Source organism: Peromyscus maniculatus, chromosome 19 (assembly GCF_049852395.1).
Source record: "Peromyscus maniculatus bairdii isolate BWxNUB_F1_BW_parent chromosome 19, HU_Pman_BW_mat_3.1, whole genome shotgun sequence".
Lineage (NCBI taxonomy): Eukaryota > Metazoa > Chordata > Mammalia > Rodentia > Cricetidae > Peromyscus > Peromyscus maniculatus.
In genome coordinates this window covers 60,488,683-60,514,567 of record NC_134870.1, presented here as the reverse complement: position 1 = coordinate 60,514,567, position 25,885 = coordinate 60,488,683, and the positions used below count along the sequence as shown (strand labels likewise).

At 43.8% G+C, this 25,885-nt stretch overlaps 1 long non-coding RNA gene across 1 annotated transcript; it reads right to left on the bottom strand.

Moving 5' to 3' along the window:
- Positions 1–974: 974 nt before the first annotated feature.
- Positions 975–25,885, bottom strand: LOC143269612 (uncharacterized). Its single transcript, XR_013046162.1, has 3 exons — positions 25,822–25,885; positions 8,415–8,509; positions 975–7,327 (listed from the first exon to the last, which is right to left on the bottom strand). It is a non-coding gene; the product is annotated as an uncharacterized LOC143269612 (long non-coding RNA).

Sequence of the window (25,885 nt, the reverse complement as noted above, 5' to 3'; positions counted from 1 at the left end):
ACCACAAAGCACACACATACAGTGCGACAGTGAAGTGTTGGACTCTAGAGTCTTCATTCGAATCCTGACTCTCTGTTTGACTCTCTGGCCTGTGTCAAAGCCTTTCACCTCTTTTTTTTCTGTTGTGCTTCATACACATTTTAATTCCTTCCTTCCTTCCTTCCTTCCTTCCTTCCTTCCTTCCTTCCTTCCTTCCTTCCTTCCTTCCTTCCTTCCTTCCTTCCTCCCTTTCTTCTTTCTCTCTCTCTCTCTCTCTTTCTTTCTTTCTTTTTCTTTCTTTCTTTCTTTCTTTCTTTCTTTCTTTCTTTCTTTCTTTCTTTCTTCCTTCCTTCCTTCCTTCCTTCCTTCCTTTCTTTCTCTTTCTTCCTTCCTTCCTCCCTCCCTCCCTCTTTCTTTCTTTCTTTCTTTCTTTCTTTCTTTCTTTCTTTCTTTCTTTCTTTCTTTCTTTCTTTCTCATACCGATCATAGTTTTCCCTCCCTCCTCTCCTCCTGTTCCCTCCCCTCCCCTCCTTTTTACTGCCCCCACTCAAATCCACTCCTCAGAAAGGGTAAGGCCTCCCATGGGAGTCAACAAAGCATGGCACATCAAGATGAGGCAGGACTAAGCTCCTCCCCCCTGCGTCAAGGCTGAGTGAGGCATCCCACCATTGGGAATAGGTTCCAAAATGTCAATTCATGCACCAGGGACAGATCCCGGTCCCACTGCTAGGGGCCCCACAAACAGACCATACTACACAACTGTCACCCACATGCAGAGGGCCTTGTTCAGACCTACATAGGCTCCTTAGCTGTTGGTCTAGAGTCCGCAAGCTTCCACGAGCTCAGGTCAGCTGTCTCTGTGGGTTTCCACATCATGATCTTAACCCCCCCTCCGCCCCCACTCCCTTCTTTATATAATCCCTCCTCCCTCTCTTCAACTGGACTCCCAGAGCTCGCCCAGTGCTTTGCTGTGGATCTCTGCATCTGCTTCCGTCAGTTACTGGATGAAAATTCTATGATGACAATTACGATAATTGTAGCATGAATCTTAACAGGTCTTATTAATAAAAACAAACCCAGGGCCAGGTATTGGGTTAAAGCTGGAAGATCAGAGAAGCAGAACAAGCCACAGCTTCCTCACCTTGCCAATTCCTCAGGTGATCCTGTTTCCTCATGCTGGATGCCTCTCACCTGAACTGTGCTGCTCAAAAGCCTAAAAGCTTAACCAGCCTGTAGTTCCTTATCCTCACGCCTTAAATATCTTTCTGCCTCCTGCCATTACTTCCTGGGATTAAAGGCATGAGTCACCATGCTTGGCTGTTTCCAGTGTGACCTCGAACTCACAGAGATCCAGGCGGATCTCTGCCTCTGGAATGCCAGGATTAAAGGCGTGTGCTAGCACTGCCTAACCTCTATGTTTAATATTGTGGCTGTTCTGTTCTCTGACCCCAGATAAGTTTATTAGAGTGCACAATATTTGGGAAAACATAATATCACCACAGATAATCACCAATCTAATTACAGGAGAAGGCCAGTTCAGGCACCTTCTCCACTATTGCTAGGAGTCTTAGCTGGGGTCATCCTTTTGGATTCCTGGGAGTTTCCCTGGCACCAGGTTTCCCCCTAACTCCATGGGAAGTAGCCTTGAATGAATTGGCACAGGAGACTACTTCCTGAATATAACACCAGCAGCACAGACACTGAGAGCAACAATTAATAAATAGGACCTCCTGAAACTGAGAAGCTTCTGTAAGGCAAAGGACACTGTCAATAAGACAAAATGGCAGCCTACAGAATGGGAAAAGATCTTCACCAGCCCCACGTCTGACAAAGGGCTGATCTCCAAAATATAAAAAGAACTCAAGAAACTAGATGCCCAAATGCCAAATAATCCAATTAAAAAATGGGCTATAGATCTAAACAGAGAATTCTCAATGGAAGAATCTCATATGGCTGAAAGACATTTAAAGAATTGCTTAACATCCATAGTCATCAGGGAAATGCAAATCAAAACAATTCTGAGATACCATCTTATACCTGTCAGAATGGCTAAGATCAAAAACATTGATGACAGCTTATGTTGGAGATGATATGGAGTAAGGGGAACACTCCTCCACTGCTGGTGGGAATGCAAACTTGTACAACCACTCTGGAAATCGGTATGGCAGTTTCTCAGAAAATGGGGGATCAGTTTTCCTCAAGACCCATTGACACCACTCTTGGGCATATACCCAAAGAATGCTCAATCATATCACAAGGACACTTGCTCAATTATGTTTATAGTAGCATTAGATGCCCCTCAACCAAAGAGTGGATAAAGAAAATGTTGTATATTTACAGAATGGAGCATTACACAGTAGTAAAAAACCATGACATCATGAAATTTGCAGGCAAATGGATGGAACTAGAAAAAAAATCATCCTAAATGAGGTAATCCAGACCCAGAAAGACAAACATGGTATGTACTCACTCATAAGTGGATATTAGATGTAAAGCAAAGGATAGCCAGGCTACAATTCACAGCCCCAGAGAAGCTAGTTAACAGGCAGAACCCTAAAAGGAATGCATGGATCTCCCTGGGAAGGGGAAATAGATGAGACCTCTTGGGTAAAGTTGGGGGAGGGTGTAGAGGGAAGGAGATGGGGGATGGGAAAATGAGGGATCTGGATGGCTTTCACATCTTAAAGAAGGTTCTCAGTTTATAAAAGGAGGAATAGGTCAATGTTTCCTGATGAGATACTGTGGGCATTGGGAACATACCGTCTTAGTTGTCGTGACTATTACTCAATGTGATAAATTGAACTGTGTCTTTCAAAAAAAAAGATGTATTGACGTACTAACCTTCCATAACTCAGAAAATGACTTATTTGAAGAATCACATATGTGTAATTAGTTAAGATGAGTGATTATTGGGGCACGGTGGGCCCCACATTGATGTGCTTGTATTCTTGTAAAATGGAAAAAGATGGGAAGGCATAACATAGGAAGGATATAGTACTCTGACAGTGACAGAAATGGGTGATACAAGTGACAAGCTAAGGAATCCTGAGATTTCCAGTCCAGAACAGGACCTTGGAAAGACAGTAAAGATTTCTGCTTGAGTCTGGGAAGAGCAGGGTCATTCTGAGCCCTCAATTCTAGAATTCCCAGCTTCTAGAATTCATGAAGAATAATTTCTGCTTTAAGCCAGACAGTTTATAGTCCTTTGTTATGACAACCCAGGGAAATCAAACATACAGATTTTCCTTTTTTTTTTTCCTACCCAGTACCAACTTGGTTACAACTGGGTTTATCCTCCACCACTTTCTTCATCCTGATTTTATGCTATCTTATGTATTTTCATTGTTTAATATGTTTGGAAACATTGTTTTATACCCAGAGCTACAAACATTGTTTGTGTGTGTGTGTGTGTGTGTGTGTATTTTTAAAATCATCAGCCAAATAACAACAACAACAAAAAAATCAAAACACAAAAAGCTAAGAACCAATCTTGGGAGAGGTGGCAAAGATAATTTAGTTCCTTTCGAGCGTCTGAGAAAAGACTAGACAAGGGAATAACAGGAAGGTAAATAGAAGTTGGCCATGAAAACCATTATTTAGACAAGGGCTCAAATGAAGCCTTTCCTTGCCCGAGTCTAGCAACCCTGTGTTTAAGTAGGGAATTTTTGTATCACACTTTCCACATTCTCAATATAGGAGAGAAACTAAAATCTTTGTTTTCCATGACAACTCCCAGGTTGCTCACTTGCCCTCCTTTGGAATCCCAGAGGTTCGTCCTCACAGGGTTAATTCTTACCTCACTTGTGAGTGAACATGTGAGGGTGGAAGTTTGCTTTTGTCTGTCTCCCCCAGAAAAAGAAACCTCAACCAAACACCAAGACTTGCAAGGAGGAGAGATGGCAGATGACTCGTCTCCTTCAAGTCCTGGGGTGTCTTTATCTTCCAATGTCTTAAATTGAGATTAGCAGCCTCAATTTCTTTGATATCTCCTTAATGCCACTAGAGGTTTTTTTTTTAAGAGCCAAAAGGATGGATAATATAAATTTAAAATCATTGTACATATTTTCATACCTATACTTATATATGCTGTGTTAATTATTTGGGACATGCTGCTATTTAATTCAATTTGAGTTAGAATTTGTTGAAAATTAGTCATTTGATTTATTTCCTTCCTTTTCTTTCTTTCTTTCTTTCTTTCTTTCTTTCTTTCTTTCTTTCTTTCTTTCTTTCTTTCTTTCTTGTGCTTCTCTTCTTCCTCCGCCCCACCCTCAACCTTTTATTTTTCAGATAACGACGACGGGGAGAAGAAAGAGAGGCAGAACATACAAGCAGATAAAGGAGCTCTGCCCTCTATTATAATTGAAGCAAGCACCTTTATGTTCCAAAACTTAGCAAAACATGCCACAACCCTTAATACAAATATTTGTAAGGGCATTGCCTATGATCGCACATGGTTGAGTAAAATTGCCTTATGGCACGGTTATAACATAGTTTGTTTATTTATATTTACATTGTTAGGGACGGTACCCACGGCCTTTTTTCATCCTAGACAAACGCAGGACCATTGAGCAGGACCATCCTCACCCTCTGATATTCTAATAGATGTTTATTGTTCATTTCTTAAAAGTCAAGTGTAGGTTGAACAGAGAGAGGGCTTGGTGGGAAAAGCAGCTTGTGGCCAAGCCTAAAGACCTGAGTTAGATTCCCAGGACCCACAAGGTAGAAGGCCAGAACTAACTGCTACAGGGTGTCCTCTGGCCACCACCTGTGTGTCACAACCCAGATAAATATACAAATGAATACAAATAAGCAACTATAAAAGAAATTTAGAAAAGTAAAATATGTGGGTAAGTACAAGAATTTAAAAACTAAATGATCCCCATTTTAACATCTTGACATGGGACACAGACATGATGCATATCTTTGCCTAAATTTTTGGAACTGTTGTGATTTTGAAAAATATTAATTTACTTAATAAACATGTATCTGACACTTCCTGGTTGTCGGGCGTTGTTTTAAGGGCTTTTCCAGTACTTACATATTTAATCCTCCTCTAGGGCTTAGGCGGTATCAGAATTAGTCCTAGTTTAATAAAAGGAGGATGATCAGAGGAGTCTAAGTACAAGGTCATCACAGGCAGTCTGGTTTGTCATCAATGTTATAAACCACGGAGCGATTACTATGCTTCACAAGTGACATTTTTGTTAATAACACTTTTTTTATATGTACTTTCTCAGGTTACATATCACGGTAAAAGTGAAATGCAAAAGTCCACTTTGTCAAGTGAATTTTTGTCTTGCAAACTTATCTTGTATGAAGAGTCTCTAGAAACAATTTTTTTGCAAAATAAATTCTACGCATCATTTCAAAAATTGTCATTGTGATAGGTACAAAATATAAACATATGAACTTTCCTCTTGAGAAAAAATGATTTTGGTAATCCTTTATCTAAGAAGCTTTCTACTATAAAACAGTCGTAACCTTATATATGAAGTTTGTATCCAAAGCTGCACTCTTGCTTTGAGTCAAATAAGATGTCATGTTAAGTGTTGATTCTTTGGTCTTCAGCACTAAAGAAGGAAGAGAAAAGGAGGAAGGGGAGAACAAGGAGGTAGAGGAAGAGGAGAAAGAGGCGGGGGCAGGTCCTTTATTTCAAGAAAGGCAGCCTTACCCACAGTTTTGAGGTTTTCCTTCTCCTCTAGGTTGTGTTCCAGGGAAGGAAGCAGGGACCATGCAGATTGTTGGGCAGTGACAAGGAGAGCCGCATCACACCCACCCACCAACTACAAGTGGACTTGATGAGAGCCAAGGTGTCCTTGGGGACCAGCAGAGTCTGTTGTTACATACCACCTGAATGCCCAGTTCTACACGCAAGGTGATTTTTTTTTTTTTTTCTGGTTTGTGGTTTAACTTCTGACACTGGAGGCAGAGGACAGACTGAGGGTGGACATTCAATCCAATCTCATCTCTGCATGAAAACCTTTGCCTTGAGAGAATCATCAGCTCATTCCTACAGCTTTCGTGTATTTTCTCTGCCGTGATTAACACAGATGACAGTTCTTGGAGAAAGTGTGGGCCTTGAGAACAGGCATGGCTTCTTTTATTTCATGCTATTTTAATGACTGCAAAGTTTTCGGAACTACCGAAGATTTGTTTGGGGCTAGAGTACTCTTCGGAGGTAAAATGGAGTGATGTTATACATGCCCCAGCAGAACTAGCCTTGCGCATCCAGACTCGGATTAAAACAGAGCCAAGCGGAGAGTGACTCCTGCCTGCTGTGCCCCCTCCGAGGAAGTGCATCCAATAACCACAAACTTTATCTCCACTCCCAGAGGACTGTGGGAGTGAGACGACTCAAAACAACGTCTCAGAGAACAAGCTGTTTCTTTTAGACGCAACAAAGGCACGGTAGCGAATAACAATACGTTCCAGTGGCAGAGGTGATGCCATGAACAGATGACCTCATGCCCATTGTGATATTCCTCCAGGGCTTTCGGGGAAGGTCTAAGAAGCAGATTAACCTGAATGGCTCTTCAGTCCTCTCCAGAAAGCCCTGTCTATTTTACCTCTCCTTTTTTTTTTTTTTTTTTGAATGGATCCCTAGCAGATGTGGAACAAGTGTGGGAGCGTGTTGACTCAAAAAATGTGAAAGCTTTCACAGGAGGATGGTCCAAGCACAGCCGCCCTGCTGTGAGCACCGAGAACTATCTGCTGGGTATTTGGGAATGTGTTGTTTGTATGGGTTCGTGTGGGTGTGTTCACCTGTGCTAGAGTATACGAAGGAATACGAGCCCGGCCGTTTCTCTATGTGGTTGCTGCGGATCCGAATTTGCATGACGGGCACTTTACCAACTGAGCCTTCTCCCCAGCCCCTGGGTGTTTTGAAGGAGTTTCTGTTTTACAACAAGCAGCGGTGGTGTCGCCAGCTTATGCAGCAGGCAGCTTCTCCAGGATTCTAGCCTGTGGAAGATCGCCCCTCCAGTTGGCATTTACCCACTAGGAACCTGCTTGCTCCGGCTTCAGCAGTAGGCATGGGCCGAGTGATTGGTTACACTGGTCTAGATCTGAGGCATCAATTTCCAGCTGCAGACAGGTCCAACCATAACCTAGCCCCAGGTAACAGTCTCCCCTGTTCTGAGGTTTTTGCTCATTGGATCATTTGTGTCTGAAAAGTGGAGAAGTTCATTTCTGAGGAACGCTGGGAATGCTGGCCTCCAGCGTTTAAGGTGGGTCTTTCCACTTCATAGCTTTTAGTCCCCCGTGGGCAGGCTGAGGAGATCTGCATTCCTAGGGGGTCTGCTTTAAATGGTCCAAACATGCTTACATTTGGGCTCTTATGAAGCCTCATCTGGAAAATAGAGAGATACTTTTTCAGTCCACAGTAGTTCTTCAATCTGGGAAACCAATCCTGGCCACTTTTAGTGCTGTTGGCACCCATTTCACAGGTGACTACTACACACACCAGTCTCCACAGAATGCTGACATGGAGGTGAGGTCAGCAAGTGGCCTGGACAGGGACCTGGACAGGGAAGGGAAGATAGAATTTGGAAGGAGTGGAAGGTCATAATGCAGTCTCTATAGAGACACTCCAGTCAATGGTAAGGGGGAGTCAGAGGCTAGAGGACCTTTCAGAGATTCTGCGTTGGGGTATTAGTGGGGCTGTGGAACTCTATACCAATCAGTCACTTACTATTGACTATGTGGGGCAGAGGCCATCAAACCAAAAGTATCAAGAGTTGAGTCTGTTGACGCTGGACCGTATGTGTGGTGGGAGGTTACATGCAGTAGAATGCAAGATGGAGTTGATAAGCTGAGCAGAGCACATACCCATGTTTTCAAACGAAGTCAAAGGGGCAGAATCAGGGAAACTGGTCATGAGATGCAGGCACACAAACCCAAAGGCCCTTCTGTGGTTTGTTGGGGTGGTTGCTGAGAATGTGTACATCGTGGGAATGTTTGATGCACCTGCCTGAACTTGGTACATTCTCATCAGAACTGAATGTCCCATGTACTATTGTCCCTCTCTTTTTACTGATGGGGAAGCTGACACAGGGCTAGTGGATGGTGCAGCTAAATTACTCACTGTAAATTTGGGTCCTTGGTCTGTGCACTTGACCACTGTCAGATCCTGCCTTTCTGAATATGATTTCCCCCAGTTGGTCATGAATTGTCTTCAGTGTCACATATGGGTGGACTCTGTAGGAACTAGGGAGGGTTAGCAGTACAAACAGTGATGCAGTAGGACATCTGGAATAGGACTAAGACATAATGGGAAGGTTGAGATGGGAACCAGAAGGACCTCATAGTAATGGTTCAGAATAGGGATGAAGGGCTTCACTGTGTAAAGGTCAGAGGGAGTGAGGCCTGCTAGTTGAGAGTGAAGATGGGTCTTCTTGTCTTCCAGGCACCCTGGGATGGTCATTTCTTTCACTTACATTGCCATCACCTTCATCCATAAAATTATTCTTGGTCAGTTCTGGAGTTAGCAATATCTTAGGTTTGAATGCACAGCCGTCTGAGACTCCATCTCCTTGTGTATAAAATGGGAGAGGATTGAAAGTCAGTGCATGTGAGATGTCTACCGTTGTCCCCAGGGACACCCAAATCCAAATAAATATCTGCTTCTTCCTTCTTGTAGTTTCTCTACCCTTCCCCATTCTGCCCTTATCACATAAGAGGTAAGAGATACACAATAATTGTTTGTTAATTGGGTAATGTAAGTCTAGGCTTACACTAGTGTGCATAGTCTTTGAATACAGTTCTATTAGGGAAAATGAGCAAACTGACCCATTCTCAAGGGTCCCCTCATCACCTCCCATTCTAGAACTATGGGGAACTGGCACACTGAAGGCAAAGGCCACCTAGGTGCTGACAGACACCAAGTCTGCATGGGCTCTCAGAGCACTGTCAGCTCCGACATTTAGTACAGAGAGCAAACAAGTGTAGTGGAAGATGTCATCAGAAAGGGTGGGCAGCACAGTGAACAAGTGAATGACCAAGAAGAAGTGGATTGCTATAGAGAAACCATCCAGCAGATACTATCTGCTGGATGCAGCTGTGGACAGGAGACCTCACAGCCTCCCTGAGACTTCCAGGCCTGTCTATATACTTTCTGTAGCCTTAAGAAAATCCCTTCCATCTTCTTTGGGCTTTAGGCTCCATTGGTAACTCTGACCATTGCTGAGTAGGTATCGTGTGGCAGGTATCGTCTGATTTTAATAATAGCCCTAAAAAGTAGATACTGTTATTCTCCCATTGTGACATATGGGGAGACTGCCTTGAGGAACGTTGGCTAAAACTGGGATTCCAGTCAATATCCTTTCATTCTGCAGTTTATATATGCTGAGTTTCATTGTCTCTTGTACTCTAGAAAGATGAGGAAAATCTCGTGAAATGCATGAAGCAATGATGTGGAAGCTTCAGTCTCATGCTCGCAGTACTTGTGAGAAAGTGGTAAAATACTGCAATTACACTACACGAAGCATTGATTGACTTTCTCAAATGCTTCTCACTAAAAGCATAGCCTCCACCCACACATTTCAGTTTGTTAGATGAAGTGACCTAATATATCCTTAATATTGTCTTGGAAAATTATGAGTCAGGGATTCATTACAAGCACGTATTGCTCATCTCAAACTGGCAAACACCCAGAACAGTTTTCTATATTCTCACAAGGCTACAAACTAATGGAGCCGGCCCTCCAAGCCACCCAGGAGAACGCGAAAGCGTCAAGACTGAGTACAACACCCGTGCACACCTGCATGTCATCAGTGAAGTCATTAAGTGAGCCGCCTGCCATCGTGTCTGCTCATTGTCAGCACGGAAGAGGAATTGACAGTGTTGAGACAGGCTGTCACGGGAGCAAGGGCGCATCATCCGCCAGAGCCTCCATCCCAGTGCAACCCCAGTCCTTGAGGAGCTACAGCAAGGCCAGTCGCACAGAGTGTCCGAGGACGTGGGGAGTTCTCCACTCTGCTCGCTCCCACACCAGAAGTGTGAGCTCATGGAAAGCAGACCAAGGACCGGATGGTGACACTGATGAGGAAATGGCCGCTGTGCTGAGTGCAAAGTTAGAGTGTGGATGGGATCAGGTTCTGTTTGTGAAGATAAGAACTGACTCTTACTAGTCACCTATAAGCATCTAGTAGGAATCACAAATAAGCCAGATTTGGACCCCATAGGGTCAAGCAGCTCGTCTCTCCATAAGGACACATTAAGAACTCACAGAAAATATGTAAATAATTTCAGTGGACAAAACTAGAGAAGATAAAACAGCGTGTATATGTGTGTGGGGGTGTGTGTGGATGTGGGTGTGGGTGTTTGGGTGTACATGACCACATGCCTATGTGTGCGCCTTTATGTTTATCTATGTGTCAGTTCATTGTGGCGACTTGCATGAGAACAGCTTTCAAAGACTCAGATTGGTCCAAGTTGATGGAACTATTTGGGAAGGATTAGGAGGTATGGTCTTTTTGGAGGAGGTGTGTCACTGGGGGTGGGACCTGAGGTTTCAAAGTCCATGTCACTCCCAGTTATCTCTCTTTCTGCCTTGTTCTTGTAGGAAAAGATGTAAGCTCTCTGATACTGCTCCAATTCCACACCTACCTACCTGCTGTCATGCTCCCTGCCATGATGGCCATGGACTCTAACCCTCTGGTACCATGAGGTTCCAGTTAAATGTTTTATAAGTTGCCTTGGTCCTAATGTTTGGTCACAGTAAAGAAGCTAAGACATGCAAGTGTGCCTATGTGTATGAAATATGCATGTGTGGTGTGTGGGTATGTTTGTCGGAGAGGAAGGTGTGTGTGTGTGTGTGTGTGTGTGTGTGTGTGTGTGTGTGTGTGTGTTTGTGTCTACAGGAAAGAATGATGTGTTCCTGGAATGTAGTCCACATTAATTAGATCCGCGAGGAATCCATAGTAGTTCAGCCATTTCAGATCTTGTGGGAAACCAGCACCTATCCCATTTACATTTTGGAAGTAGTGGATGAAATTTTTAAACACAATGACATGGTCTAGATACACAGTCCATGGGTGAAAGTCCAGGACCAGTAGAGCCTGAGGTAATAGAATCAGAGGCAGGTCATGGATCTCTAGCTGGGGTAGAGCATTGGCCGTGATGAGGAATGAGCGGTGGCTCTGGATGGGACAATAATCTTTTAGGGGTGTTGGACAAGCCAGACTGACATCATAACAGGTGGGACTATTACAAGGAATGTTAACAAGAAGCATGATGAAAGATCTTCAGCAATTAACTCCATGGGAAGGAATTAGTTTAAATCATAAACAACATAGTGGGCAGAAGATACGTTTCCATTTATCCAATTAAGGAGGGCAGGACATGTTTGCCCTGGTTACCTCAAAGCCTTCCTAATTCCACCAGGATTTGCGGTGTTCATTGAATTAAAACTTGAGCTTTGCCTTTATGCAAAAGACGGGGTGACTATTCTCCCATTGCTAGTCAATTGCTGACTCCATCACTTAACTACCCATCACTATCAGACGTCTGCTGATGGTCTTTCCAAGAACAAGGACTAATTGTGTCAGTATGATCGCCTTGGTATTGAGAGCCAATAAAGTATGACAATAAATGGCACCTGAGATGAATTAGATGACATCTTGGCATTTTGTCCTGGCTGCCTGTATCTTTTCCTTCTTTGGTCCCTTTCATCTCTCTTTTCTCCCATCTTCCCTTCCTCTTCTCCTTTTTCTTCTGTGTTCTAATTTTTCTGCCTTTCTCTTAATTTTATCTGATCTTTCTTCGCTCCCCTGCCAACCCTGCCTGACTTCTGCCTGTCTGGAAGCTTCTGCTGGCATCGCCTTTCACATTGTATCTCCGAAGTCACCCGGGCCAAAGCATTTTGTTGGATTTGAATTGCTTCATGTAGAGATATCCCTGTCTTTGAAGCCCCAAACTTGTCCTTTCCGTAGCACTGACCATCTGAGATGGGCCTACGGAAGGATGGGAAAGCCGCTCCAGATGGTGGGACCCCTTCCCCACTAGGAAATGGAAGAAAACATGGGCAGATTGGACAGCTGGGCTGCTAAATGAAGAATGCCTAACAAACACATACAGTGTGTCTATGTGTGGATGTCTGTTTCCTGAAAAGAGGAACACATTTCTACCTCAGATTCAACCTGAAAGATTTGATTTTGTGTGTGTGTGTGTGTGTGTGTGTGTTTATGTGTGTGTGTGTGTGTGTGTGTGCACTTATGTATCCATGCTTGTGTGTGTTTATCTGTAGGTCAGAGAACAACATGGAGTGTTGTTTCTCATGTGGTTTATTTTGGGGGGGGCGGGGGATACAGTCTCTCATTGGGAACTCATCAAATAGATGAAGTTGGCTAACCAGAGAGCCTCGGGGATCCACTTGTCTCCCCCTCCCGCATTGTTGGTTTTGGACATGCGATGCGTATTGCAGCATTAAGCTTTTATGTGGGTTCTGGAGAGATGAACTCAGGTCTTCATGCTGACACTGCAAGCTTTTACCTACTTCTTCTCCTCGGCCTTCGGAGCACAGGGACTATGGGTATGCACCACCACACTTAGTACATTCCTGTTGTTTTTTCATTTTCCTTTAAAAAGCTGACATAGTCTAAATAGGGAACCACTGATCAAAGGGGTCTTTTCATCCCCTGGTATGTGTTTGGACCTTTGCTATAAAAATTGTTATTTCCACCAAGAACTCCAGCAAGCAGATTTTCTGAAGTGAGTTTCATGGAGCCCCAGCCCTTTGAAATGCTAGAAAAAAGTACACCAGTCTTTGTCTATGGTCTAGGAAAGCTTGTTCCTTCACTCTGCATAGACTCCAAAAAGTCCCACAGTGCAGAGGCTGGCTAGTTGAGTACTGCCCAGTCCACTCTGCCTGTAGTTTTTAGCTGTCTAAGTTCACAGCAAAATTAAGTGGGAAGTACACAAAGGTCTCATATGCACAGAATCCTCAGGTACCAACATCCTCCACCAGCAGGTCTGTTTCTTACCACTGAACATTCTTATTCCTCAGAATCTTAGTTAACCTGGGGTCCACTGATGGCATCTCACAAATGTATACTGGCACATATCTACCACTGTTAGCATCATATGCTATAGCTCTGGTGCCTTAGAAATCTTCTCTATGGCAAAGTCAAGGCTGGTGGTGTAATTCCAGCACTGGAGAGCTGGGACAGAAAGATTTCTGTGTAGCCAGCCTAGCCTACCTATATACTGAGTTCCAGGCTGACAAGAGACTGCCTCAAAAAATTAGATGGATCTATCAATTCTGCTGTGAGATTGTGCTGTTCAGCTACGATAGGGAAGCTACATACATGAAATCTAATCATGGCTGCCTAAAGAACAAGTGCACAACTTCCTTGAGAGTTGACCTTCCAAAGTAGATGGGGCAAATATTGGGCACCACCTATAACTGAAGAGCTACAAGCAATTAACAACTGATAGAGAGAGAATTAGTCTTCCCCAGGGATGAGCTCCTTGATTGGTTATCAAACACAGAGTGGTCATTCATAGAAACATGTCCATTCAGGCAACACTGGAAGGACTCAGCAGATTGTATTTGTATGTTCAGATGTATATGTAACAACAACAATTAAAGAAGAGGGGGCTTTGAATTTGGGAGGAGGTTGGACATGGGAGGGGAAAGTAGGAAAGGAAAACGAAAATGATATAATTGTACTTTATTAAAATATAAAAAACAAAAAACAAGGTCAGTGGCTTTTAAGAATGACAGCTAGGGCAGACCCCTGGTCTCCACTCACATGAGTACACAGACACAATCCTCTATGTTCTGCATTGTCCCCTTTTAAACCATGGGGGTTGGCGCCATCCTGAACCAGTGTTCTACATTTGAAGACTACCAGTGAGGACCTGCATTCTAAGTGTGAATGGATGGTTTCACATGGAATGGAAAGCATGGATGGATTCCACTGACAAGAGCAAGAAGGAATCTGGGGCCCAGAATGGGCAGGTCGTGGAGGCCCCATATGGCAGAAGCGAATTTGTCTGGGCTGCCTAGGCGGTAGATAGAATCCAGCTCTGTTGTTTCCTGTCTGCTTTTCCTGGGGCAGTTGCCCAAGTCTTAATGTGCTTTAGTCTCCTCCTCAGTAAAATGGAGCACACGCCAATGTGAGTTTTGATTATTAAGTCAGAGAGGGAAGCACAGCAGAGGAACCAAGTGAGGCTTCAGAATGTTAAAAATCGGAAAGCCAGCTAAATGTTTGCGCATGTCCAGTGTTCTGTTAGCAATTGTTCCTTCCGTGACTCACTGCTCAGACCCTTCAGGAGTAAACCAGGACTTAACTGTTTCTCACCGAAACTGCATCTCTGCTGGACTTCCAAACTCTGGTCTTTAGTAGTGTCATTGGTCTGGACACTTAATCTTAACGTCTCCGTCGTCTGTAAATTCTTTGCAGTTCTGTCTTAATCAGCACACTGTCTTTCTTCACAGTCATCGGGACATCCACCTTCACATTACATTGACGGTGCTCTCGTCCAAGGGTCAGAAACATCTTCCCACCTGGACTGCTGGAACAACTTCATGTACATTTTCTCCTCTCCGAGACATCCTCTCCACTCAAAGCAGGTTAATAGTAGCAGTAAACAGTAGCTGTCTGAAGAATCTCACCAACCCCCATCATTTCCCGGCGACTATGTGAGTAAGGCTTAGGCCCACTGTGTGCCAAGACTCAGGTAAGACCCTGAAGTAAGAGCAAGGTGTGGTGAGATGTGGTCCTCAGGGACCTTCCACCAGAGCAAGCGGACAAGCACGTGTGCTAGCACACGACGTGCAATGCTGAACTTCCGCAGCGTGCTCTATGAGGGACAGAGGAGGGCATGGGCAGAGGGTTAGGTGCGTCCTTGGGTGTCACTGCTTTTCTCTGATGATGGAAGACTTCCAAGAGGCGCCATTTAACTTACTTAGCTGGTCAGATGCACGTAAGTGGCAGAAGAAGGTGAGTTGGGGCCCCGTTCTCATCCCTCCAGGGGTCTGGACCTAAACAGGTTAACTGGGATCTCAGCGGCCTCTCCCACAGGAATCTAATTATCCTGCTCTTCATTTTCCAGTTCTTTGTTCACATCTTGACCTTTATCCTTCCATTTGCTATAATGGCATGATTCTTTATACATGTCCTTATCATTCATTCATTCTTTTTCTCTGCCCCCTCCAGTGTTTCCATGGTAAATTCGGAGCACCCTTCAATGCAATTCTAATGAATAATTCGGAAGGAGGGGAATAGCCATCTTTAAACCTGTATGTGACTTGTGTTTGGTGACTTGTATGTTTCCTCTCAAACTCAGACTGACATTTGCTTATCCAAGTAGTAGTGTTGGGGTGGTGGTTTGGTCATGAACTAGGTCATGACTTTACCCTGGGAGTAGGAGTTACTAGGAAGGAGGGTTTGTTGAAGTCTAGACCACTCTTTTCCTCTCTCTGTCTTTTGAGTCCTCACTTGCCTTTCTGCCAGGCTGTAACAGCAAGAAAGCCTTTATCCAAAGCTAATGCCATGTTCTTGAACTTCACCAGCTTCCAGAAGGGTAAAACAATTCAAGTTCTATTGTTTGTTTTGAATATATGGTCTACAGAGTTCAGTTGTCCAAACAAACAAACATGAGCAGGATATTCTCTGGTACCAAGAACAGCAGCCAATGGGGGAGAAGGCGGGCAGTGACTCCTTCCACCTTCCTGTTCTTTCTTTTCTCCTCTCTGTTAGTCCCACCTATACTAGTCCCCTGCCTAGCCACTGGCCAATCAGTGTTTTATTTATTTGACCAATCAGAGTAATTTGACATACAGACCATCCCACAGCATCAGTGAGTTGTGTAGGTGTTGACTTCAGTAATAGGACCTTGCCATCAGTTTGTGTAGGGAAGCCTATCACCTTTGCAACAATCTGGGTTGTTTGGGGGTTCCCATCTAACTGCTTTGCCCAAAACCTCAGTTAAATGTAACCCATTCCTTCATCCAGTGACAAGAGATGACCAGTTAGGACTCTATCTCTCCCATTATTTTGTGATTTTTATTTATAGTGCTTTCATGTATGTAAATAATTTAGGAAGCTTCTACTGTATGAGGTTTCCATACGACCCCTCAAATGGCCCTTAATTTTATCTGTCCTTCCTCTCTCTGTGTTTATCTGCCACTCCTCTTCCTCACTTTATCCTCTCATTCTACTCCCACTCCCCCTCCATCCATGGCTATCTATTCTATTTCTCTTTCCTAGAGATATCTCTGTCCCACCTAGCCCCTCCTCCATGTGGTTCTACAGATTGTAACTTGCTTATATTTGATTTAACAACTAACATCCACATATAAGCAAATACACACCATATTTGTCTTTCTAAGTCTGAGTTACTGCATTCAGGATGATTTTTTTAAATAGTTCCATCCATTTATCTGCAAGTTTTATGATTTCATTTTTTAAATGAAGAAAAAATATTCCACTGTGTAAATGCACCACATTTTCTTTATCCATCCATCCGTTGATGGGCATCTAGGTTGTTTCCAATTTTTGGCTCTTATGAGTAAAGCAGCAATGAATACAGATGAGCAAATGACTCTGTAGTAGGATTGGTGTCTTTGGGGTATATACTAAGCCCGATCTTTATGGCCTCCCTTGGCTTCCTTGTGGTAGAACTTTTGCATAGAGGATTCCTTAAGCCACTCAGCGAAAGTGAAATGTCTCCCAAGAGCCCGCCTGCTCCTCTTTGACAATGCCCTAAGTACTGTGGAATTCCTATTTAAATGATCCTGACCCCATTTGTGGATAGGTATGGCTCTCTTCTTTGGGGTAATTCTCCTGCAGGCAGAATGTATTTCTGGTGTGACACCTATGGGCCTGAGAGCTGGCCAAGGGAGACCGGACTGTCATGATAAGGAAACACAGATGCAGGTGACTGTTTCGTCTGAGGACTGGAATATCGGCATGTCTGTGAGTCCCCTCACTTCTGAGATTAGAGTTGAGAATAGGTGCATGTGGGAGACAGAGCTAAAGGAGATTGGGCTCCATTTTCCTTCCCACTGGGTACAGTGGACCGGACCTGCTCATTGCTTGGAACCTGAATGACTTCTATATCTTAGGTACACTGGTCAAAATGGGAAAACAGGAAGCATCTCTGTTCAACAGTTTAATCACTCAGTTTATTATTAAGGACATTTAGATCTGTTGACTTGTGACCATCCCTTTGAAAGTCAAAGGCAGATTTCATGGATAATGATCACATTCACACACAACCATACTCAGGTCCATGTGACCAGCACATCAGGCAAGAGAGACTGGAAGATGTCCTCCATCCTCTTCTCTCTCATGGAAATAAACTGACCGGATATTGGATATTGGATCGACAACCAGCATTCAGTAGTCTAAGGCACTTGTTTTTATGAGGGAAATTGGAAAACATCTTCATTTACCCTCAAAAGGACTGATGTTCGCATCTCTATCTGCATTGCAAATACAGAAATGGAGAGTTCAGAGAGCTGACTCTGTGGGTAATTTTTAGCACACAGCAATTTGGCAACAGGCTTCCCATTAAGGAAAGAGTAAATATGAACCAGGTAAACAAGCGAGACCAAGGTATCATTCTTAGAAGGCGTGGGAGTGAGTGGAAAGTCAGAGCTCACACTCTGAGGATCCGGCCATGCTGTGCCTTCTGGATGTGGCCACCAGAGCCACATCCAGAAGGCACATTCTAGTGGTCCAAATTTGCAGTTACTCCAAATGGGGAAGACAGGGGTGGAGACAATGGAAGGGGTCTGCAGATCAAGGAAGACAATCCTTAGATGTTAAATATACTCCTGTTTGGTACTTAGAAGTTAGTACAGGGAGAAAACATTTTCAAACAAAGGGTATCTTAGATACAAAAAGGGAGCATTTTGATGTGGTTTTGGATAGTTAGCATAGAATAATTTTCTTCCTCTCTGTTGATCCCTTGGGTAATGGATGCTAACAAAACAGCTCAAGAAGATGTACAGTCTGCAAACATCAGTAATTAACGTTTGTGATCTGTGAACACAGTGTTAGAATTGACTAAAAAGAACACATTTCTCTCCCCCCCCCCCTCTTAATGCTTGCAATGTGTGTGGTTTTTTAAAGAAACATTCTAAGTAAGAAAGACAACCTCTTTCTGTACTTCTCGGTGGGGAAGACAGAAGCACAAAATACCAACAAGGGCCCTGGCACTGGGGAAGTGGAAAAACGAAGTGTCTACGGGGTGAGGATGTGCTTCTTGCATGAATAACTTCCTAACAATTTGCTGAAGGAGTGCTTTTGCTATCAGGCTGAAACCCCAAACCAGCATCATTTTCATTTTCGGAGCACCTGTGAAGCAATCCAGCTGCACAGCCATGGGAAAACAATAGGCCCAGGGACAGTTCATTAACACAAACCAGCAACCAGATCGGTTTGGAAAAGTCATTGATAGAGAATTCCCCCCAAGGATGCAACGGCGTTCCTGGAACAGACCAGCAAAGCAGCTAACCGAGATTATAGATGTGCACACATCATCTGAAGCTGAATTGTAATTTGGAAACCATTATGACTTACTATGTATGTCCAACAGAATAACAAATACATAAAGAGCTGCAGTTGCTGCAGGAAAGTTATGTGTGCCTTCTCTCTGGTTGCTTAGTTTTTTGTGCATAGGTTCTTTTGTTCTGGGAGATCAAGGCAATGATGCTGCCTCTAAAATGACTATTCCTGTGCATATCTATAGAAAGAAACCAGGAATTTACATTCTTGTGCAACTCTGAGCCTTAATAAGAAACGAAAGAAGCTGTTTGGTACAACCAAGTCCGCACAAACTTACGTCCGTGGTGGCCCTGCATGCTTGAAGTATGGCAACTCACAAACAAGCCGGCCGCATTGAGTGAAAAGTATTGACAGGTCTAGAGGATGGGAAATGGATCTACCAACCACTCACTTTTAGAGCAAACTTTCAAATGTAACCACAGGAAACGGGAGGAAACCATGACTCTTCTCTTTTGTACCGACGACAACATCTGGGAACCGCTCGGAGTCTGGCTCCAATGCAAAATGTTCGCTCATCGAACTTGTTCACTGCTGTGAGATGCACGGAGCCACCTGACAAACTGGCAGCTGATGCAGACCATGTTTCCCCTCTCTAGCCTTTCTTCTCTGAATATGCAGGAATGGCTGGGGAGATGGATGGCTCAGTGGGTAAGGGCGCTTGCCGACTCGAGTTTAGACCCCTGGCACTCATGTAAAATCTGGGCATAGTCACATGTAACCCCAGTGTGGTGGGGTACAGAAACAGTAAGATCACTTAGGGTTTGCTTGCCAGCCAATCTAGCTGAAATGGCCAGCTCCAGATTCAGTGAGAGACGCTGTCTCAAGGGAATAAGGTCTAATAAAAAAAAAAAAAAAAAAAAAAAGAATGGCCAATAGCAAGGGAGGAGTTTTAGGAGGACTTCTGGGCAGGGACAGTAAGTAGGAGGAGGAATTTAGGCTTGGGAAAAGAAAGAAAAAGAGACACCAGGGAGATGCCAGGGAAATGCCAGGGCCCAGACAGACAGACATAGAGGAAGCAGGAAAGTGGGACATACAGGATGAAAGAAAGGTAAAAAGCCCCAAGGCAAAACATAGAAGAACAGAAACAGGTTAAATCAAGTTAAAAGAGCTAGTGGGACAAGCCTAAGCTAAAGCTGAGCATACATAAGTAATACTAAGTCTCCATGTCTTCATTTGGGAGCTGGCTTGGCAGCCCAAAGAAAAATCCAACGGCAGCAGGACTAACTTAAGAGTTTGTCCCCTGACTCCACACCAGTTCAGTAGAACACAGGTGCACACAACACACATGTGCACTCATACACTCCTTTAAAAGAGAGAAGACTTAAAATTGTCTCATTATTTTTTTCCTTTGGTTTTTTGAAACAGGATTTTGCTGTGTAGCCTTGACTGTCCTGGAACTCATTCTGTAGACCAGGATGGTCTGGAACTCACAGATCCAACTGCCTCTACCTCCTCTGCTGGGATTAAAAGCGTGTGCTACCACCACTCAGCTTTGTCTCTATTTCTTTAAGGTGATAAATGTCTTAATTTTTTAAATCCCAATAAAAATAAAAATAAACTCAGATCCAAATCCAGTAAGTATGTAATTTGAAACAGAAAAATTTGGCATTTAGATCAGAGATGGGGGAATCAATCAAAAGACTATTCAAATGTGTGATTCTAAGGAGTTACTCATCTTGAAGCACAGAGAATGGAACATTAAATTATTTGTGGTACAAAGTTCTTAATTTCAACATCACTTTAATCTCTCTTTAAAATTCTCTGATTCTCAAAGACTTTTGAGTGTTTGGAGTTGCGGATTCTCTGTGTGGTGGGAGAACATTTTAGGTCTGGTTCTCATTTTGCTAAATTCTCTAAGGGTGCTGCCCCGAAGCACCACCTCTATCCATATGTTGGGATTTTGTTTGTTAAAAATGATTTTCACAGCCGGGCGGTGGTGGCGCACGCCTTTAATCCCAGAACTCGGGAGGCAGAGCCAGGCGGATCTCTGTGAGTTCGAGGCCAGCCTGGGCTACCAAGTGAGTTCCAGGAAAGGCGCAAAGCTACACAGAGAAACCCTGTCTCGAAAAACCAAAAAAAAAAAAAAAAAAAAAAAAAAAAGATTTTCACATCATGATTGGAAAACATTTGAAAATTAAGAAACAATAGCAAAATTCTCCAGGTTCCCATGTAACAATCATGCTAAAACACTCATATCACAGCGGATAATGGAGAGAATAATTGATCTATGTGTTTCTGATAATAGTGCAGTCCCCATGTCACCGGTGTGCTTTCACAGGGTCAGTATAGAGCTGCCGTGTGAACCACAGCCACAGCCATGGGTTTTGCTAACACAGTCAGTCACTCCCCTTTGGTGAGGGCAAACTTTTTGCCTGCATCATGAAAGATCCAAGCCCTGGACAAAAGAAAATCATCTCATAATTGTTGGTGTCAAGTATTCCAGGAAAGAAAACAGGATGAAACTTAGTAATATAGAAACCAAGATTGTGTGAAAGTGTTGTTATTATGTTAGACCTATCAAAGGAACCCATTTCAAAGTTTGGAATTTTCCATGAAGTTCATTCTCTGTCTGGGGAGATGGTTCAATGGCACCCGCTGCCCAAGTATGAGGACCTGAATTCAGATTCTCAATACCTACATAAAAATCCAGGTGTGGCTACACAGGCCTATAACTCAAGTGCTGGGTTTGGCTTAGGGTGGAGACAGGAGGATCACTGAGGCTTCCTGGCCAGACAGTCTCGGGGGAAAAAAAAAAAAAAAGATAAATCTTGGGTTCAGTGAGAGAACTTGTTTTAACCTGTCAAGGGATAACGTGATAGAGGATAGCCAACATCCTCTAGCCTCACGTGTGCGTGCATACAGAACACACGTGCACTTGTGTATACACACACACACACACACACACACACACACACACACACACAGTCTGATTTCTAGGTTTACTTGAGAACATAAAATGTAGAAGATGGGGCACTTGCCTCTACCATCATTCATGGTAACTGAAGTGGAGAGGGACACTGGCTCACTGGTATTCTCTCCAGGTGACTGATGTGCTGTGAGATATCTGATTACACTGTGTAAAGATATGTCACTCTGTTTGGTTGAATAAAAAGCTGGACAGCCAATAGCTAGGCGGGATTTCCAGGCACAGAGGACATTGGGAAGAAGAAGGGGAGTCACCAGCTGGACGTGGAGGAAGTATGAGGTAACAAGGCATGAGCCACTTGACAGCAAGTAAATGAATAGAAATGGGTTATTTTAAGCTACCAGAGCTAGTTAGAAACAAGCCTAAGCTAACAGCTGAGCTTTCATAATAAATAAGAAGCTTCTATGTGGTTTTTTGGGAGCTGGCAGGCAGGACAGAAAAATTCATCTATACTGTTGGGATTTCATTAATTCTTATTCCATCTGTTTATACTTCCTAATGGGACAGAGAAAACCTAATTCTCATGTATCCAACGCCATCCCAGTGCTCACACCAGCCCATATACGCAATAAGTGAGACCCATGCACAAGTGCAAACACTGAGCCTCTCGATCCATGATGTCAAGAATTTCAAGAGGACAGCAATAGAACTTGAAAGCAAGTGTGGGGCTATTATCATTTCGGGGCCCTATGTGATGATGGCATGAAGCCAGCCCCACATGTAAGACTAGCTTGGATCTCTCTCATAGCCCAAGAACTGTGTTGAGTGGTTGGATGGCATCTTAGGTAAGGTTTTATTGCTGTGGTAAAACACCATGACAAAAATCACCTTGGGCATAAAAGGGTTTTATTTCAGTGTATAATTTTCACATCATACTCCATCACTGAGGAAAGTCAGGGCAGGGACTCAGGGCCAAAACCTAGAGTCAGGAGACAAGCAGAAGCCATGGAGAGTACTATATAGTGGTTGCTCTCCATGGCTTGCTCAGCCTGTGTTCTTGTACCGTATAGGACCACCTGCCCACAGGTGGAACCACCCACAGAGGGCGGGGTCCTCCCACATCAATCATTAATCAAGAGAATGCCTCATAGTCCTGCCTACAGGTCAATCTGATGAAGGTCTTTCTTAGTTGTGGTTCCTTTTCCCAGATAACTCTAGCTTGTGTCAAGTTGACCAAACCAAACCAAAGAAACAAACAAAACAAGCAAAACAAACAAACAAACAAAAACAGGAACCAGGACAGATGGCAATAAGCAGATAGATGTATTTTGACAATATTCAAGAAAAAAAAGCAGAGCTATCTTAAAGTCTTTAAATTTGTTTGTGGGAAGCTTTAAAACTTAAGTAAATTTCATAAAAAAGAAAAATTCATTGTGAAGTATAAAGCAGTGCTCACATTTGAGAAAACGCAATAGTACAAAATGTTCACAGTGAAAGTCTCCCGTCTTTCTCAGAACATCATTCAGCCCTTGAAGAAGCATCATACTTGTGTCTAATATGTTCTTGTAACAAACCATTTCTTACAGAGACATGTAGAATTTTAATTACTGTTACCTATGAGTGTGAGTGTGTGCGCATGTGTGTGTGCACATGTGTGTGTGTGCATGTGTGTGTGTGTCTGTGTGTGTGAGTGTGTGTGTGTGTGTGTGTGTGTGTGTGTGTGTGTGTGTGTGTGAGTGTGTCTGTGTGTGTGAGTATGTGCTTCTACATGACTACATACTCAAGCATGCCAAGGCGGGCATGGAGAAGTCATGAAGAGCACAACGTTCAGGAGCTGACCCTCTCCTTCCACCATGGTTCCTGGGACTGAACTCAGGTTATCAGGCTTGCATGGCGGGCACTTTCCCCTGCTAGCCATGTGACAGCCCTTGGTTGTACCATGTTTAATATTCGAGTGTTTTAAAAGATAATTTTAATGTAACCTCGAGAACAGGCGGCTGTCAATACACAAAAATTACCTTATGCTCTTAAACACTTAAAAAAAAAACTGGAGAAATGGGTAAGTGGGTCAGAGTGCTTACTGTGAAAACAAGAAGACCTGAGTTCAAATCTCCAGCACTCACATGAAAAGTTCAACATGGCTGCAAATGCCTATAACCTTGGCACTGAGGGGCAGAGACAGGCAGATCCTGGGAGCTTGCTGACTCCTTAAAACCTCAATTTTCAGGTTTGGTGAGAGACCTGGCCTCAAAAAAATAAAGTGGAGGTGGTTGAGGGCACGCACTGCTCTCGTAGGAGACCCACGTTCTGTTCTCAGCACTCATATTAGACAACACCACACATACATACACACACACAAAAAGAAAACCACACAACATAAATCTTTAAAAAAATAAGGAAGGCAGAGAGCAATAGAGGAAGACACTTTTTGTCTCTGATCTCTGCATACACACCCATGAGTTCATGCACACATACACTTGTACAGACACTACTGGCAACACACAAATAAAATGAACCAAAATGAAGTCAACAGTTTTCCTCTTTTCCCTGCTCTCAGCCACCCTTCCTCAGCGTCACCACTGAACATCACTTGTGACTCTAACGACACAGACTTTGCCAGCGGAAGGAAAGGCCCTTCGTCTCTCCTAAAAGGCTGTGTAGGATGAAGGCTCCGTCTGGGGTCCTCTATGCTTGATTATGTCTCCAGACAACGTGGCAGCATTGAGACCATAGAGGACGTTCTCCATTCAGTCCTCTCCCTGCCCTGCTTCACTGGCAGGCCCTGGGGGGCTCTGAGCATGCCGCTGCTTCAGATAAGCAATGAGAAAAGACAGTAGCCAGTAGACCCAGTGTCACACCCCCACCCCACCCCATGGAGGAAGTGTTTTGTGAGCCCATCTAGGGTTTTTATAGCTCTGTGTTATCCATGTCTCTTTGAGGTCTTGGCAAACAAAACCACAGAATTTTATCAGGAGTCATAACTTTTTATGCCTGGCCTGTCACCTAGACTATGGCTACTAGAGCAGAGACTCTGTGTGCAGGAGCACGGTCTCTTCAGGAACAAGTGATCTTGTCACCCGGGATGCTTCCATTGGTCAGGCCAGGCTTTAGAGCCCATCCTAGGGTTTTGCTCTATGAGCCTTACCCTTTCCTAAGAGGCTTGGCATTACTACATGGTTTAACTGTTTTTGGTAAATGCTGTAATGATCAACTCTATGTTATTTGTGTCTGAAGCCAATAGAGAGTCAGGGGTATGATTAGCATTTCCTAAATTTCAGTCCTGTGGTAGTATGGATGAAAATGGACCTCATAGGCTCATAAGGAGCAGCACTGTTACCAGGTCTGGCCTTGTTGGAGTAGGTGTGGCTTTTTGGAGGAGGGGATGTCACTAGGGGTGGGCTTTGAGGTCTCAGATACTCAACTCAGACCCAGTGTTACTCTCCCTTCCTGCTGCCTGCCAATCCAGATGTAGAACTCTCAGCTCCTTCTCCACATCTGTCTGCACATTGCCATGCTTCCTGCCATGATGACAATGGACTAAACTTCTGTAAGCCACCCCCAATTAAACCCTTTCTTTTATAAGAGTTGCTGTGGTCATGGTGTCTCTTCCCATCAATAGAAACCCAGACGACGACAAGCCTCAAATGACTTTTCTTCACTACTCTCCTATGCAAAGCTTCAGTGTCATTTTAAAAAGAAGGACCTGGAGGATCTAAGCAGGAAGTGATTCTTCCAGGTCCACAGCTTCTAAGAGTCGGGATGGACTTGACCATCTGTCTACCATAACCTTCCAAGCCTTTTGCAGCCAGTGAGGTGGTGAAGAGAGCCTGCTGAGCCAGAGTGTGGAGGCTGGATTCTGAAATCTGGCTCCTTGAACTTGAATCTCGGTTGGGCTACTACCAGCTGTGGACCTTGAGCAATTTATTTAACTTTTCTGTGTCTTAGTTTCTTATCTGAGGTGTGGGATTAATAATAGTGCTCATTTGGTAGTACTGAAAAACAATACATACACTCACAGGGACACACCGGAGCCAATATCCACACTGCTGACGATAATGACTGCTAACTTTATCCACCATTAACTAACTGCTGCCTCTTTGTAAGAGGTAGGAGAGAGCTGACGCAAGGATCTAGGTGACTCAAAAAGTAAACACAGAAGACAGGAGGATGTAGGACAGGGTGTCGCTGTCCGCTTGCTTCATTATCTTCTTGCTCATTTCTTGTTTGTGAGAATCAAGTTCTGTTCTTTTGACTTTCTACCCTCACCTTCTCATGGTATTGAAAAAATGCATTATCATGTGCAGAAATGTGATCACTGGGCCGTTTCCGGACTGTCTTTCTTTCTTCCTTTCCTAAGCTTGTACATACACCCATAGCACCATACAGCACATAGGCACACCTCCACATAGGGGTTCTTTGACTTCCACGAGGGTAGTCCCTCCTCCTCCCCTGACTTACCCTCCTGTCTGTATTTCCTCTTCTGCCTCTTCTTTTTTCTTCTTCCTGCTTCTTGTTCTCCTCT